The 16471-nt window shown below is 43.0% G+C and overlaps 1 protein-coding gene across 9 annotated transcripts in view; it reads right to left on the reverse strand.

The window, feature by feature from the left end:
- zfhx3b (zinc finger homeobox 3b) overlaps positions 1-16471 on the reverse strand; it is a 371071-nt gene that overhangs the window by 90445 nt on the left and 264155 nt on the right. The gene's annotated exons all lie outside the window — the stretch shown is intronic.

Consider the following 16471-nt stretch of genomic DNA (forward strand, 5'->3'; position numbering starts at 1 on the left):
AAGGTAGGAGTAAATTTCTGTTCAGAAAAACATTTTTTCTGGAATAAAAAAAGTGTCATCTTAATGCTATGGTTCTATGCACAAGAAGGTCCTCTTGCTTCCCAAATGCAGGTTTATGTTCGGTTGCTCTTGTAAGTCTTTTCCCTGGACCAGCCGTGAAGTTGGGTATCTCAACAACCCAGGTCTCAGGTCCTGATTCTCATGGTCCTGAGCACCATATCGCCTCCGTTCCCCCGCCCGATCACTGGTCCAAACTGACCAGCTTCCCATTAGTGTGGTAATTCTGTGGGACCCTGCAGATGCCGATACAAACGTAATTTTCCATACAATGGAAACAAAGTGGTCATTGATCAGTGGGATCGATGGTGATCAATAATCTAAACCATCATCATTCCAAACAGAGCATAATTATATCTAAGATATGATATGCATCTTAAAAATCTAACAAACTCAGCTAATTGGAGCCAAGCCCTTCCTGAGGCACACTGCCAGCTTATGTGCCCCTAAAAGCTGATGATTGTGCAAAGTGAAGTCCCGAATAAGAGCCCAAGCTATTAACAACAGTGTCATTACAGAAGTTATTGTGTCTGATACAAAGTTGGGGACATTCTGTAAAGGGCACGGCAACCTCCATCACAAGAACTGCTTTGTATCTCTTTAATGTAAATTATGCAACAAGGTTATATGATTACATCAAGCGCCTTTTATAGGATGACTTGTGATTTAAATTTATTAATGTTTTGGAGAAGTGCCCTTATTGTGCGATTCAACATTGACCCCACCGTCAAATATTAATAGAGACTCTGGCTTTCCCTAATAACACTGGTACGGTGTAGCAGCCCCAAAAGGTAGAACAGTGAAAGTAAGTAAACTGGCAACAGACTACAGTGACCTTTAGGGTCACTAAAGATTTAGGGGCATTATAGACAGACCTGCCTACACACTAAAAATAAGAGTGCAATTCATTTTTGCCCCCACCCCATTCCATACAATGCTTTGTATATTGTTTCTATTCATAGTAACTTCTTTAATGCTTAGCTGAAACGATTCTGTTGTTTAAAGGCCTGAATGGTTGGTTTTTGTCGACAGACCTGATTGAAAAACATACTTTAAAAAAATTATATATTGTCTACCTTATGAATAAAATATCGTTCTTTTCCTGTTATTGCTAAACCACTTAGCTTACACCACATGAACAGTAAGAAGACTCTATTGTAAGCTGTATTGACACACTATATAAAGTATATATAGCTCGCAACCACCTTGCTCTCTCTCTCTCTCACTCAAGTCTTCTCCACCAAAGAGCCGGGGGCACCATGCTTGTAAAGTAACCACAGCCTTTTGAGTGCTTCTTGTATTTACAAACGGAGGTATGTTGGAATCAAAGGAGTTACCACATGACATAATTCACATTAAACAGTCACTGGATTGAAAATTTATAGGGCTGATTCAGTGTAGGTGGAGCACCTATAATATTGTAATTGTTTAATTATCCTTTCCCAGCAGAAGCAGACTTACCTAAGAGAGGTACTACAGTGGCTGGCAGCCTGCTGGCAGCCTGTGGCACAATGCTGTGCTCCTGAAAGGCTCCATAAAGAGCTATCAGATCAGCCACTGCGGAATGCACTATCCCCTTTCCAAGCTCCCAGTGCACTCCCTTCATGCTCTAGAGACAGCAGTAATTGTAGAAGAGGAGGGATGTGAACCCACACTTATGAAGGGTATGCCTCCACTGCCTTCTGCGCTGTTAAATCAATCTGCCCCTCTTTTTTTTTGTTCCTCCCTGATTCCGATTGTCTAATCTCACCTCAGTTTTTATTTCACTCTCATCAGCAGAGACTAAAAATAAATGATAAATGGAACACGATATTTTAAAGTCTTGTCCCTTATCTGTTCTTACAAGAAAATAATAGGGTTGTTAATCCTGGAGCACTCTCTCAAACTGATTAATCAGCACATGTGGACAATCAAATAAATGATTAATATTCCACATATCCCATATAGTAAGCCTAGGGAGACCATTACCCCCAAAACTGTCTGTATTAATTGATTAACCCTTTAATACTAAAATCTGTCTTTGCTGCTGCCCTGCAGCAATGCAGGCATGGATACAATGTTTGCTCTTTCTGTAGTTTGATTTTGCAGTCTGTGCCTCTCTGTGCTGCATGGGAAAAACGAGAGGGCACTTCCAGCTTCTGCAATACTGAGAAGAAAACAGTTCACGTGCCCTGATCATAATGCAACTCTGGCAGCTGCTACAGGTCAGCACCTGCCCCCCCTGCCCTGAACTGATTGACAGATTTGTGTGTTACTTTGATCTACTCAACAATAACCCAGAGACATAAAAACACTGTTAGTTTATATACTGGCATGCACCTACCTAGATATACAATGCAAGCGATGGGCTCCCACATTAAAAGAGCTCAAAAGCCACCAATATTATCTATTGGAACTGCACCATTCAGAAACGTGGAGTTGACTGTTCTTGTAGCAGATTCCCCCGACTACAGCTAAGAAAAAAGTCAGAACGCTACTGAGGAATGTCAAATTCCACATGGACCGTACGCATGAACTTGATCGAACTTGCAGGTAACTATCTGCACACGGATTGGCTAGCTGGTCCACTGTGGGAGACAGGGAGAACTGGGAAACAGAAAAGGAGCTGACCGAGTCCCTGCTCAACTGGGACAAAGGTCTTTCACTGTCCACTTTCCAGCCAGCCCTTCCCAACCGCTCACCCTGCTCACTCCCTGTCCCAATGATGGATCTCCTGTTTATTCAGCTATTTTTAGGACAAAGAAGGGAATCTCCACAGAGAATGCCTTTCTTTCTCTCTGGCTACCCACACTCCCTCCCACGGAGGTCAACAAACAGCCACTGCCTTTGCCTTCTCTGCATCTGCCCCAGAGCTGGCATTAATAATCCAGCAATGAAACGGGCCAAGTGTGTGTGTGGGGGGTGTGTGCAGATTGGACAGGGAATCCGAATTTCACACTCTTTATGGATCTGTAAAGCCATATCCTGATGACGAACCCTCAGCACGGAAGCTTAAGCTGTACATGCGTTGCCACAGAGAGATGACAAATGGCAGCAATGGCCCTATTTTAAGAGACCGCAAAGAGGAACAGGCCTCACTGCTTTTCAGATCACTTTATTTGGCCTTTGTGCACAGCAGCTTTGAAGCACAGCATCTGCAGCTGTTTGCACTGCTCTACTCCAGAAGGGAGAGGCTGATGAAACACTATAAGCAGTCTATATCTCACGTTTGCTAGTTATTTATTTTCTTGTCCATATGCTATGCCACAAAAGGTGTTACTTAAGTACTGTTGCTTTCAGCTTATTAAACAAATCTCTCTAACTTTTTTTGCACCCCTGTCCTTTATCATCCTTATGCACGGGACCCAGGCTGACAACACTCAGGCACAACCTTTAAAATTCTTCGAGCCAGCTTTGCGATAGGAACCACTCAATATGCTTGCCAAATGTATCGCTGATGATCTATGGCTCTGACTTTAATAGGTATAAGCACTGCACAGAATGTGGCTTCATGAAAGCATTGGTTTCACATAACCGTTAGTGCAACTTTGATTTTGGCTTATGTGCTGGTGTTTACAATTTAGCTACACAAAATATTTATGACCAGAAAAAATGCTTCTCTTTCTCTTTCACTCCCTCCAGCCATTACTTCCCTCTCCCCCCTCCACCACTTCCATATGTTATCAATGAGGCCACCACAAATGTATTCGCAGTCCAGAGGCCCCAGGCCACATCCATCATCCCCACACTGTCTGGCTAGACCTCCGCCAGTGTTTATTATACACACAGCCAGATCAGGCCACACTTGCTGCCCTCCGAACTGCGGTGACTGAGTCTGTCTGCGCTCCCATCACAGCTTGGCTGTGCAGAACTCCGCCTGTGCTAAAATACCCTTCTTTTTACCCTCTGACCCACCCCTGTCCATTTCCCACACATCCCAAGCCTGCTAACTGGCATGCGATTAAAGGCCCCAGTGAGAGACAGCTTTCTGTCTTTACAGGTGTCTTTCTTTATTTTACCTACGTTAATGAAAGCTTGGCTTAGGAAACACACATAACTACAGTTCCTGCACCACTATAGACAGAGTCACAAGCTGATCCCAAACCTTTGTTTCCAGGCCTGTGCTCGTCCTGGCCTGTTGACACAGGACCGCAATAGAACAGTAGCCAGAGAACAGGATATTCAGAGTTCGCTGATGGGGACCTGTCAAGACACTGTACACGCTGCTGACAGGGGCGACTGCAACCGGCCCTGCTTTCGAACAAGAGACAGCCTGAAAAGACAAACCTCTAAGGCCGATTTGACATGCACCCCAAAACATAGAAATATATTCACAGGTGTATGTGAAATGCACACTTGCTAAGTCACCATGGATTTCTTTCAGCTTTTTTTAAGCCGAGTAACAACAAAACGCTATTTTCTCCAAACCTCATCTTTTGTGTGTTTAACGCCTCTGAGTACATGAGTAGGCACATGAGGTTCTGCATCATCTGCAAAGGAACTCAGTATATTAAGCACACTCACTTTGCATTATTCAGTTGTTTTCTCTTTTTCTCTATTTTTATTGCCACACCTACAGTATCTGTATCTCCCTCTTTTCTTGCTTCCACCTCATACAATGGGACAGACTCCCTAATCCATACAGTTTAATTGCTCCCAGCCCTAACCTCTGCTCCCTATCACTTTCTGATATACAGCAGCGCTATTAAGCTGTGAAGTAGGTAAATATTCTTCTAATGACCCTCAGTTCTAACTACACCATTGAAAAAAAAATCAATCCCCTCTTTTCTTTTGTCGACACCATTAGATTTTTTTTTTATCTGATTCAAACCAATGAAAAAAAAAACGAACTGGAGTACTTCAAGAGAAGTGAAGGAAAAATAAATGGTTTATTGTTTCTTTTTTTGAAAATTTAGCATATCCTAGTGAAGGTTGCGTTGTGTACCTGGAATAACCAAAACCAGAATCACGAAAACATGCCTAATCTATATCCTCCGCTATTTCAATTTTTTCAGTGAAAAATTGTCATTTTTCATCGCCCCTTCTTTCTCACTCTGCATTATCAAAGGTTTTGATGAAGTAATGTTCATAGTGCATACATTATCTAAAAGCGCTGTCAAGTAAGTACAAAGCAACATGTTTAAATACTGTACTGTAAGTCATTTTTAGTGACTATGGCAATACCAACAGGCGAAAAGGCTGTCATGACCAGCACAGGTGGATATGAAACTGTTAAGAGACCTTCAACTCTGAAAGTTGGAGAATATGATGTATGCATTAGCACGTGATCAAATTCTCATCAAGGTGTAGTCTTAAAAATTCATCCTCATTCCTGGCTTCCTCGCTGCCCCTAAATCGCGGCAGTCTGAAGCAGGCGGTAAGAAGGGGGGTGCCGATCGATGCAGTGATTGGCAGTTAATGGCTTTTCCTGTTCTGCCTTCGTAACTTCGGTCTGACGGCTGTTACCGCTGATCAGAAATGGCAGATGCTGTTTGATTTTTGTATATAAAATCCTGACTCTGTGGAGATGGCTTCATCATGTTTAATGATTTAAAAGTTAAGTTGAATACTAGGGATTCTGTAACGGCAGAAAAGAGAGATGGAGAGAGAAGGTATGAGGGAGCGTTCCTGTACTGGTAAGAAGTCAGAAGGCTCTGCAGGGAGTGTACACACCACTCACACAATACGTGAAAGGGGAAAAAAACAGCTTCTAAAAGGTAGACTTTTCAGAGTACCACATTTTCACCCTCAATTTTTAAAGCGATGAACATTACCAAAACAAATTAAAATGACTGACCTTAGTTTCAAAATACTTTAAAAATAAAAAAAATAAAAAGAGCATTTAAAAAATGAAACATAGCTCTATGACTGCCAATTGTATTTACCATAGGCTATTATTCACGTATAACACAGAGGACGTACTAATTATTTTTCAAGGGTGAAATATAAAATATTAAGTGCATCATCTGCCATGTATTCATTTTAGATGTCTAAGTTTATTTAATGTATGTCGTAAAAAACAGGCTTTGAATCCTAATGCCTCTTATTCCAATCAGTGTGATTTCTTATTACTTACACTGCATTTCCTGTTAAAAAGATATCAATGAACACAGATGATTAAAGGCGATACTGAAAAGTTGATACCAATTACATCTCCACTGGAGTGTATCAGTTTCCATTAGTTTTCTTTCTGGATTTTTGACTGAGTGTTCATAGTTCAGGATGCACCTGCAAACTAGCTGCAAAGTGACGGAAATGGTCTTAAATTGTAGAAAATTGAATGATAAGGCACATTTGGACTTAAGACGAGAAAGTGAAGCATGGAAAAATGCATCGTACATGAGGAAACTAAAGTACAAATAACGAGTCCTGTGAATTATCTAAATTTTGGGCTATTTTTTGAAAAAAGCTTTTGCCATAATTTAGCTCATAACCCTTACAGGGCCTTTTTTTCCTATATGATATCCCATTAATCCCCACTCATTTTTGCATTTCATTTTTCTCAGAGCTCAAAGCTACTTCTGCTGCAAAGCTAAATGAAAGACTAAGTCAAACTGCACCAAACCCCCCCCCCAAAAAAAAGTATTTCTCATTCACAGAAAGAAAAATAACATCAAAAAGCAAAACCTTGAGTTTCTGTACAAGGTATGAATGTTTCATTGATCATTGTGGAACAAGAGCCATTACAGCCCAAACTATGACATGTGTAATCTGATATTACTGGAGGATGGAAGTGAAATGTCGAGAAAGCCTCCCCCATTTTCATCAGTGAAATTATGTTAATGAGAAAAGGTGCAACACTAGAACTAGGAAACATCTCAAAAAACAATCTCCGTACTCAGCTAAGTCTAGGTTTGATCCACTGGGAGTAGCAGGTGCAGAATTAATACAGCATTGCTGCTACAACATCAACAAATATTTAATCTAGTCTGGTGCTTATAGTCTATTAATAAGTTCTGCAATATCTGCACCTTCAACATCTAATTTAATATAATAACAATTTAAATAACCATTTACATATCGGGTCTGGCTGTGGAATCCTATAGCAACAATATTATGATAGGAATGAAAGTATTAGTTCTGCAAAATCTTTGTGCCCCTCCTAAGAGCAATGTTCTAGTCTTGACAACTTGGACGAAACTGCCAACAAACGGTTGAAGCAAACCCGTCTAGCAATGTGCTATTTTTCAGGTTAAATCAAAAGAGTAAAAAAAAAAAATCGGAGCATTTAGTGTTTCTGCTCAGCACGGCCTTGGTTATTTCTCTTATTCCTCACATTGCAGAGCTACAGATACCCCCCCCATCTCGGCAGAGAAAGGGTTACTCCAACAGGGCAGCCTGGCTCTATAAATCACGACGACCATTTGAAAAGTTCTTTATAAAACACAAATGTGTGAAACTGCTTAAAAGTAAAAGATTTTTTTTCTCACCAGCTGTGACCAGTAAAAACTGCCCAGCAAAGCTGACCCCTCACTTTGCCACATAAGCGAAAGGGGGAAGAGGGAGAGATAGACAGTAAAAAGAACCACACGTTATTTTACCAGGTACTCTGTACTTGATTAATCTGTTGCGGAAAAAAAGCCCGGGCTCAGGTAACACTGTGTAAACTAACATGGTTACTCTGGCAGGCTTTGAACAGAATGTCAGGAAGTGCAGAAACGTATAACAGCATTCTTTTACAGCTACACTAAATTTAATAAATAAGTGGATCCTAAACATGAAATTGTACAAGAATTGCCCAAAGGTTCACCCTTCATAACACTGGTTTTATTCTTTTCTCTTGGGATTTTATTATGTAGAGAACTTTAGTTTTTGCAACAGGAAGCCAAGAATGGCAACAAACCCTTTGAATGCAGGTCTTCAGCGGCGTAATTGTGAACTATTCGCTTCCAGACGGAGGTTATTCTCCCCATGTTTGTAGAAGCGCAGTGTGGGACTGACAGCGGGCTAATAGCTGATGAATACGAGGCTGCATGCTCGACGAGGAGGGGGCTGAGGAAGTGAAGGCCAATGAAGTCAGTGATTGTGCCCTTGGACAGTGTTCTAGTCCCACAGCATCTTAATGAGCTTAAAGTAGAACACGAGGAGGTGGAAAGGAGAAAAAAAAAGATAACATTTGGGAAAAATCTGTGTAGATTCCTATTCGGTCTTTTTCTCAGCAGAGATTGTTGAGCACGTTTCTTTGATTACCTGCGAGTTTAATGACCCCCCTCACCTCCTAAATCAATACACAGCCATTTCCACACAGGCATTCAAAAGACTTTTTTTTTCTCTTCCTTTTTTATTCCCCTCTCTCGATTTTAAACTTTTTTTTTTTTACAACAATAAAGGCCATGATGAGAAAACAAGGTGCGAAATGATTTTTTCCAGAGGCCCCCAATAAAAACCAGATGACACCCCGGGCTGAGCTGCTTAATTACAAAGGGATGAAATCTTCAGACTACATCTGGAGAAAACATCGCTCCCCAAAACACCGGCTGATTTACTGCTCCCAGCCCTCACCCCCGGACTGGAGCAGACAGCAATTAGGCGAAAAATAAGATGGTTCTATGGTCTACAAAAGCTGTGGGGGTGGGGGAGGGGTTATACCTTGATAGTTCAAACCCCTCCTTCCACAGGATTGCACTTGCTGGGTATATCCAATAGGACACATACAGAGAACTGATAGGGTTTTCTGCCTTTTATTAAACAAAAGGGTTCAACCCCGAACGTCAACAACCTTAAGATCGCATACGTACCAACTTCACTAGTACCTAAGTTTTAATAAGCAATTAAACCAGGTAAAAGTCAGCCTCTATGTAGGAAAGACTTTACTAAAAAAAAAATGAAGTTAAAGGATAGGGATGTGTATAGAATAATATCTTCTCCTCAAAATAAAAAGCAATAGTTCATAAAACAACAGGCAGCTTTTTTTGTATCTTAAATGCAAATAGATCCAAGCCCCTTGTCTCCTGTTTGCGGTCTTCAGTTCCTCTCTCCCCCTGAAGGCTGGGCTGCTGCCGTCTGAATGGAGAATGAAGTGGAGTTTAGTGCTCTGACCACACTGAGGCTGCTAATCTGGTCACTAAGCCACTCTGCATTGATGATGGCGAGCCAGTAAGCCACCCTGTCTCACTCTCCATCCCCAGGCTTAGCTCCCATTGAGAGTCAGAAGCACTGGGCTCCACTTTAGCCAAAAGGATGGGCAGTGACCTGCTCATAGGAGCTCTGAGGTCCCACCTGACAAGGGACTGTGCTGGGAAGAAGGGCAAAAAACTGGTGTTTTCAGTTATGATTTACAATTAATCAGCAGGACTGCTACCCCTTATTATTTCCCCATGTCATTAAGTGCAAGGGAAGGCGAGATCTGATCTGGACACCACTGTCACAAGACTTTGGCTGGCATTATGTTACTAAAACTGTCACGAATGTAAAAAAGTGAGCCTTTTCCCTCCCCCCCCTTCCCAATACTGGGCTTTAAGAGTTTTATAGCGAAGCAGACCTAACCTTTCACAAGTAAATGGACTGCTGATTGGTAAACAGCTAATGTTTGCCCTGGAGAAAGCCAGGAAAACAAAACAAAATCAAAACTGGCCAGAGGGCTGCTGCTGAAGACAGTGGGACGAGAGCAAGCAGAACGTAGCTCGTGAGGCTGTTTAGTTTAGTTTTTCAGGCTTGCCGGATTAAAGTTATTTAACCTAAAGCAGAGCTCGACACCAGACCACCCACTGTCCCACAATCCACACCGGGGTGTTGTGTGTGACGGGATTTGCCTTGTTTATTAATTTTGAGGAGGCCGAGACGCGAGGAAGAGGGAGGGCTGATACGGAGTCGGCCAAGGCCGCACCCTGTCTGTGGGAGTGAGCAGAGGCCTGGGCTCCTCCACCACCCACACGCTCGGTACACAAACCGAGCTGCTCGCCCGTACCCCCACAGCCACACGGAGGAAGGCTCCACTCGCAAGGAGATGCTCATCCGGCATCGGAGAATCGCCTGACCAGGAGCAGAATCGTTTACTCTTGCCCCATTCCCTCACCTCACCAGTTGCGATAAAAATGACGACAACAGAAAACGATTAGGAGTTCACTCGAGCGGGTAAAAAAAACTTTAAAAAAAAGATTTAAAATAAACCATTTTCACCTTTTCAGGCTTGAATGACTTTCTGTTCATTGTTCACTTGTAAACTGGCCTTTGTGCTCACTCAGAAAAATAACGACATAAATGAGTTATTCAGCCGCATCTTCCCTCTCTTAATCGCAACAAAACACTAACAATATCAATAATCCCAATACAACAGGATGGGCTTGACTGCAGACTTGTCAGGTCAGCCCCAGGCTGTTTGAAGTGGGAGCTGGAGAGCTTCCAAAATAACAGGGTGTCAGCAGCCCCGGACACTCAAGCACCAACTCCTCCCAAAGACTGCTCCCCCTCCCGAGGACTGACACTTCCCTCTGCCGGGAGAAGCAGAGGTTTGCCCAGGGTACGAGGTGTCTACATCACCCCCCACCACCACTCTGGGGGTGAGCTCTGAGCTCTGGGAGGGTTCAAATGCACCACAGCTTATTTCTGAGGTGAAGATCTTTGGCTGCATGGGCGTTAAAGAAGAGAGAAGTCTCCTGCATGACAAACCTGCCATGTTTTCCCAAAACAGACTGAACGGGAGGCCCAGGCTAGGAAGGCTTCCTAAAGTCGGGATTAGCATGGATTAGTACCGCTTCATGGAAGAGATGAAATATGTCTGACTCCACTGAAGAATCACCATCAATGAATCCTGACATCCTCAGGAACTTAGTACAGTCATATGAGAATGAGCCCCCCCAGGTTGTCCCAATATATCCACAGTTCCTTTGCAACCATCATATCAGCCTTGTGAATGACCCTCTGCATCAGACCCTGCATGATGTGCACAGTGCAAAGCAATCAGACACAGCTGTGTTTGAGTCTCCTCTGTTTTGTGACTCGTGTTATGCTGCACCTGTTGTCTATGTACAGACAACTTTAATATGGCAGGGCTCTGCATAGGAAAAGTGCCTTTTTCTGCTTCTTTCTCACATTCAGGAGTGATTTAGCTCCTGCTGTTGCTTTAAGAACAGGGAAAGCTGACTTGCTGCTTGAGTGACAGCCACGGTGAGTCTAGAGTGAGTGCTTTATTAGCGCGATAGTACCAGTAAATCAGAGCAGAGCTTCCAGGAATCCAGCAACCTTTTTCCCAGTGAGCACTATTACGGAACAATTGCTGGCTAGCCATGCTAATTAGTAGAGTATCTTGTCTAAATGAAGCGCTCTTTCTGGCTGTCTCTCTCGCCCTGACTGATGCCTGAAAGGTGTGTCTAGGGGGCTGGGGTGTGGCCTTGCCCACTCACATCACCTCCCAGCGTTCCCCTTCAGGATAGCGACACCTGGATGAGTGTAAGAAATCAGATTTAAATCAAATAACACAAATAATTACAGTGGGCGTTTCCTAAAATGATTGATTCCTTTCTGCTGCTGCTACATAAAATCGGACTTTTAAAATCGAAAACAACTTTTTTATACTAAACGTCATCTAGCAAGAGCTTTGTGACAGCAATTTAGTTAATAAAACTATGATTACTGGAAATGATAATAAAAATCATTCATGGTATGGGAGTTAGGGTTCAAATAAGTATATTCGATATCTTAACTGATGAGAATTGAATTAAACAATGCAGTGATTTTCCCCTTAATAAAGTTCAGGTTTCAGTGCAACGCACATTTGACTTTTCTTTGCAGCTATGAGAACGCTGGATGCTGGACCAAATCTGAGGATCAGGTTTGGAAAAACAAAAAAAAGGCACCACACTTCATTTGTTATAAGGGCTGGACTTGATGTTTTGTCTGCCGAGTGTTAACTCTTAAGTTCAGAACATGTGACGGTGCATCCTGCTGACAGAGGAATGGGAGTGTCCTGTGTGTGCAGGGGTTTATGTGTCCAACAGAGCAAACAAGCAGAAAGATGCAAGTGGGAAGGGGGGCATTAGTAAAGATTCCCCATGTGATAGTGACGGCACTTTCTTCCCCTCTCTCTTCAGTCAGGCTGCATCTGGAGTGGATTTTGTGCGAGCAGACACCAAGGAACATGATTACATTCAGTTAACTGCACTCTAAACTGATTATGCATGTGCCAAGCTAATGGACTACATTTGCAAGAGGAAAAATAACATCCAATCAATCTCAATTACTGCAGACCGCACCGGCCCCCGAGACAAGGAAGGTAGCCAGCTAACCCCAGTGCTCCTCCTCTCTTCCAACCCCCTGGCTGTGAGCTCTGTCTTGGCCTGGTCCCCTCTCGCACCCCTTGTCCGCCTGGGCAGAGCTGTGAGGGCCCAGGAGTCCAGTCTCACTGGCACTGCTGGGAGGGCTCTTACCACAGCAAGGTTATGTGTGCAGAACACCTGACAGGTGAGGGGGAGGTGTAAGAAAAGGTCAAATCAAACTTAACAGCCTGTCCAGTAAAATCGGCACTCCACTTATCAGTTTCATTTAGGTTTGTCCAGATAAGAGGAAAGAATTGCTCACTTCCAGTTTTTCCTCAGTTTTGTCTAGTTTGTGTAATGCCTGAGAAGACTAAGAAAATCAGCACTCTGGAAAAAAGAAAAACACTGTTTCCATCCAAGAGCGCATTATAAAGTACCGATTTTGCTGTGTAATAAAGTGTTGCAGGTCTGCATATGGCTGAGAATAACCAAATGGATTTTAATGAGGGAAGGAGATGAAGTCCCTACTGCTAAAGCACACCTTGTAAGAGTCTGACATGTAGGCATCACCATCACAGACAGTAATGAAAACAAACCTCACAAATAATGCAGTAAAATGTTAAAACATTGAGGCACTAAAAAAAATATCTGTTCAGTTTTGGATCTGCTGTTAAAACAACACCCTACCTCATCTTGTTACCTGCACAAATCTGAAGCCAAATCAAAGCACAAGTGATTTTAAATCTGACTTAAGATGCAAAACTGAGCCACCCCGTCCCCTAACACATCGTGGCCCTCGATGGGCAGTGGGAGATTTCAGCACCCACAGACAACTTGCCCGACCAACAGCTGAGCTGATTATGGAAAATGAAAGCGTTTTCCAGGGAGCACAAAGGAAAAAAAGTTCATGATGTGACCGGTCAGTTGGTTATGGTGGTGCTGTAACTTAGATCTGGAGCCATTTCCTTCTCCCAGGAGAGGACAGCTCCGTAAGAGGCAGGTTCACTCCCACTCTGGTGGTCCGTGTGGTCAGGACACGCCACTCCAGCTTTCAGAAGCCTTTCGGAACATTCCGATATGCCGGGGGTTATTTTTAGAAAGCCCTAATATGGGCTGCATACCACAGACTCTCAAATTATCCCATCCAGCTTAGCCCTCAGTTTAAATCTTCCTTTTTAATTCCAGTAATTACAGGCTCCAATTTATACGGAGCTGTGCACACAAAGGGGCTGCTTAATGCAAAACAGTTTGATTTGGGCAAAGTGTCCAAAGAAGCCTCCCACATCTTACATCGTGTTTATGCTGACTTGATGGTATATTCCCCCCCACCCACCCACCAAAGGTTTACAGAAAAAAAAGATGAATTTACTTAAAATTCATTTCTGGTGAAAAAATAGGTTTCTTTAAAAAAACAGAACAGAAACAGACGTGATTCTTAAATGATACTGCGCCGAGTACTTTTTGTCATTTTCCTACCAGGAGTCTAAAACCAAAACAGGACGCATTACAGTGACAAGTATGAGCCCAGTGCTACAGAAGAACTCCACACACTATACTTATGATGTTTCCAAGATTTAATCATATTTGTGGGACATAAAATCAAATAATCATTTTGGTTAGGTTGTGAACATCTTTGTTTGGGGCATGCCTGTCTAAACTGATCACAAACGCTTCCTTTTGAAAGCACTAGGCTCAGTTCAAAGTCTCAGTTTTTAAGGCCGATACTCCAACATTACTTGAGCAGGTTATTGGATATTGTTTTTGAGGGTAGCCTTAAAAAGCCAAGCTTTTGAAAATCGATCGCAGTGAGCTGTTTTGCCACTTTCACCAGCTGACAAAAATCGAAGCAGGGCGCTGAAAGAAACCAAAAATACCCTACTTCCCAGTCAGAGGGAAAAAATATTAATCGGGAAGGGCATAATCATTCAAATCTTACCTTTCCAAACTGAAATTCACTATAGCACAGATATCTCCCACAGTCAACCCTATCACTTTCACTGCCCCATGACTGGCACAGCACACCAGAATCTTTGGGGAAAAATATGAAATAGTGAGGTGAAGAAAACGTGACAGAAGATATATTTTTATCTAAAACGTAACTACTTCCCTTGACATCCGGGCCTGGTGCCGCGTTGTGGTGGCGAATCTTGGCATAACTTCCCCACCAATCTGGAAACCTCAAGTTTTTCCTGATGATACAGCTCTCCCCAGTTGTGCTCCAGGGCCGAGCTCCATCCACAGAGCAGCTAATGTGTCTGAGGGATTGTGTTACATATTTTAATCATTGTGGTATTTGTAAATATCCTGGCTACGTGTCTGGGCTTGAGTGCTGGAGACAACTAGTGTTGGGCCCTGTACTCTCCTGTGGCTCAGAGAGTACAGCCAGGGCAATGAGCTAGGAATTCAAGAACGACCGAGACATCTCTCCACTGAAAACCTGTGTCTGTCCCCTGTTAGTGTTTCTGATTAAGTCAGGATCCAGACCTTCGTTAGTGAATTTTTATTAACCAAAAAAGCAACATTTTAACGTGCATACAGTTACAGCTTGGGGAAAGAATAAAAAAAGCACGGGTAAGATTTATAAGAAATCTGAAGTCTGACAGGTAAAAAATATGTATACTGTTCAAGGTATAAAAAGCGAACAGGTTAGTTTAAATTCTCGTCGATTTTTAACAGTTATCAACATGGTCAGCCAAGTGCTGAAAGAGTAGTTCACGCAGAAAGGTAAGTATGCAAGATCTATCCAGATGGCAAGAGGTGATGGGTCTACTAACCAAGCCTGTGTGTGCTTCTGCAACTGTTCCCAGCATTACCCAGACCCTGTGGTCCCGCCAACCATAGAAATACACCCTCCCCCCTCGGCCCTCCCCCTTTGCGAGTTTCAAATATTTAATTATTGTTGAAATATTTATGACCGTGCTAAAAAAAAAATCCAGACTTCATGAAACAGAATTTACGCTGTGGTCACTATATTGTCGGTGCACGCATGGAGCGTGCATGGATCAGACTGTGTGACAAAGCAGGCGGGAGGCATTACAGGCAACCTCTGCTTCCGCACTCGCCTCAGCCCAAAGCGTGTTACACTGCCAGTTTGGGTTAAATGCTCTATGAGCCCAATACAGACGCAGAGATAGGTTGGTAAGTGGAATCAGGCCAGTTAGATTTATGGCGATTTGTTCAGGGAGTGTTCATCCACTGGCCATTATGGAATGATTAGAGGAGAAGGTGAAGCTCCAAGTCCAGTGAAAATCAATAACGCTGTCGAGAACAATTCTGCCTTCCTGCCGGAGGAGTATTAGCACAAAACCCTGCCTTTTCACACTTCTTCATCCCTTCTCCTGCGACCTGCTCCCTCCCTCGCTCTTCGCCGCTCTCTCTGCCCTGCTCTCTGGATCTCTGGCTGTTCTGCTTTTCCCTGTATTTTCTCTGATCCCCTCTCCGCCGGTTACCTTCCTCTGCTGATCGGACTAGAAGATCTTCTTTACAGGCCACACTACATGGTAGGATCTCCATTCTAAAAACAGACATACTTTCTCTTATCAAGTTATTTTTCATGTGCCCCATCTCACTCCCACTGCGATATCTACAACACAAAGTGAACTGATATTTCATTTTACTTGAATGCACCTTTTTTAAAAAACAATAACACCGGGGATTTACTATTGACGATGTCTTGGTTGAATTAAAAGGCATCAGCGTTATTATGACCAACTAAGGAAACCCCAATTAAGCCAAACTGGCTGCAGAATCTTTTATTTCTTGCTCGCGAAATGCAGGAATGTCTTTTTTTGTCCAATGAGCCCAACCACTTGATGTTCATTGGATGTTCAGAGAAAAGTCAATTATTTTCTCAACAGCCTCCCGAAATTTCATTAACGTTCACTATAACTGACAAATTCTCAGGTCTTTTCCTGAGACCGGTCAGCATGCGTTTCAGGATATGAGGAAGACTGGCTCACTCCCTGTGCCAATGCCCAGCCTTCGTCTATGGGAGCCATGGGATACCACAGGGTCCAGTCCTCCAGTGGCCAAACTGACCGTTCAACCATCAGCGCATTGGCTTTAATCCCATCTCCAAAGGATTTATATGACGTAAGAGACAGAGAACTTGAGAAGATTTATGACAGTCCTCAATAAGATGCAGCCTGGGATCAAGCTAATACATTTTAAAAGAGTGCACATAACACTAGACTACTGGTTCCAGATGAAGTCTCTTGACCCTTTCTGTTACAGCCTCTCAG

This window comes from Lepisosteus platostomus, chromosome 20 (genome assembly GCF_059453375.1).
Source record: "Lepisosteus platostomus isolate fLepPlt1 chromosome 20, fLepPlt1.hap1, whole genome shotgun sequence".
NCBI classification, from domain to species: domain Eukaryota; kingdom Metazoa; phylum Chordata; class Actinopteri; order Semionotiformes; family Lepisosteidae; genus Lepisosteus; species Lepisosteus platostomus.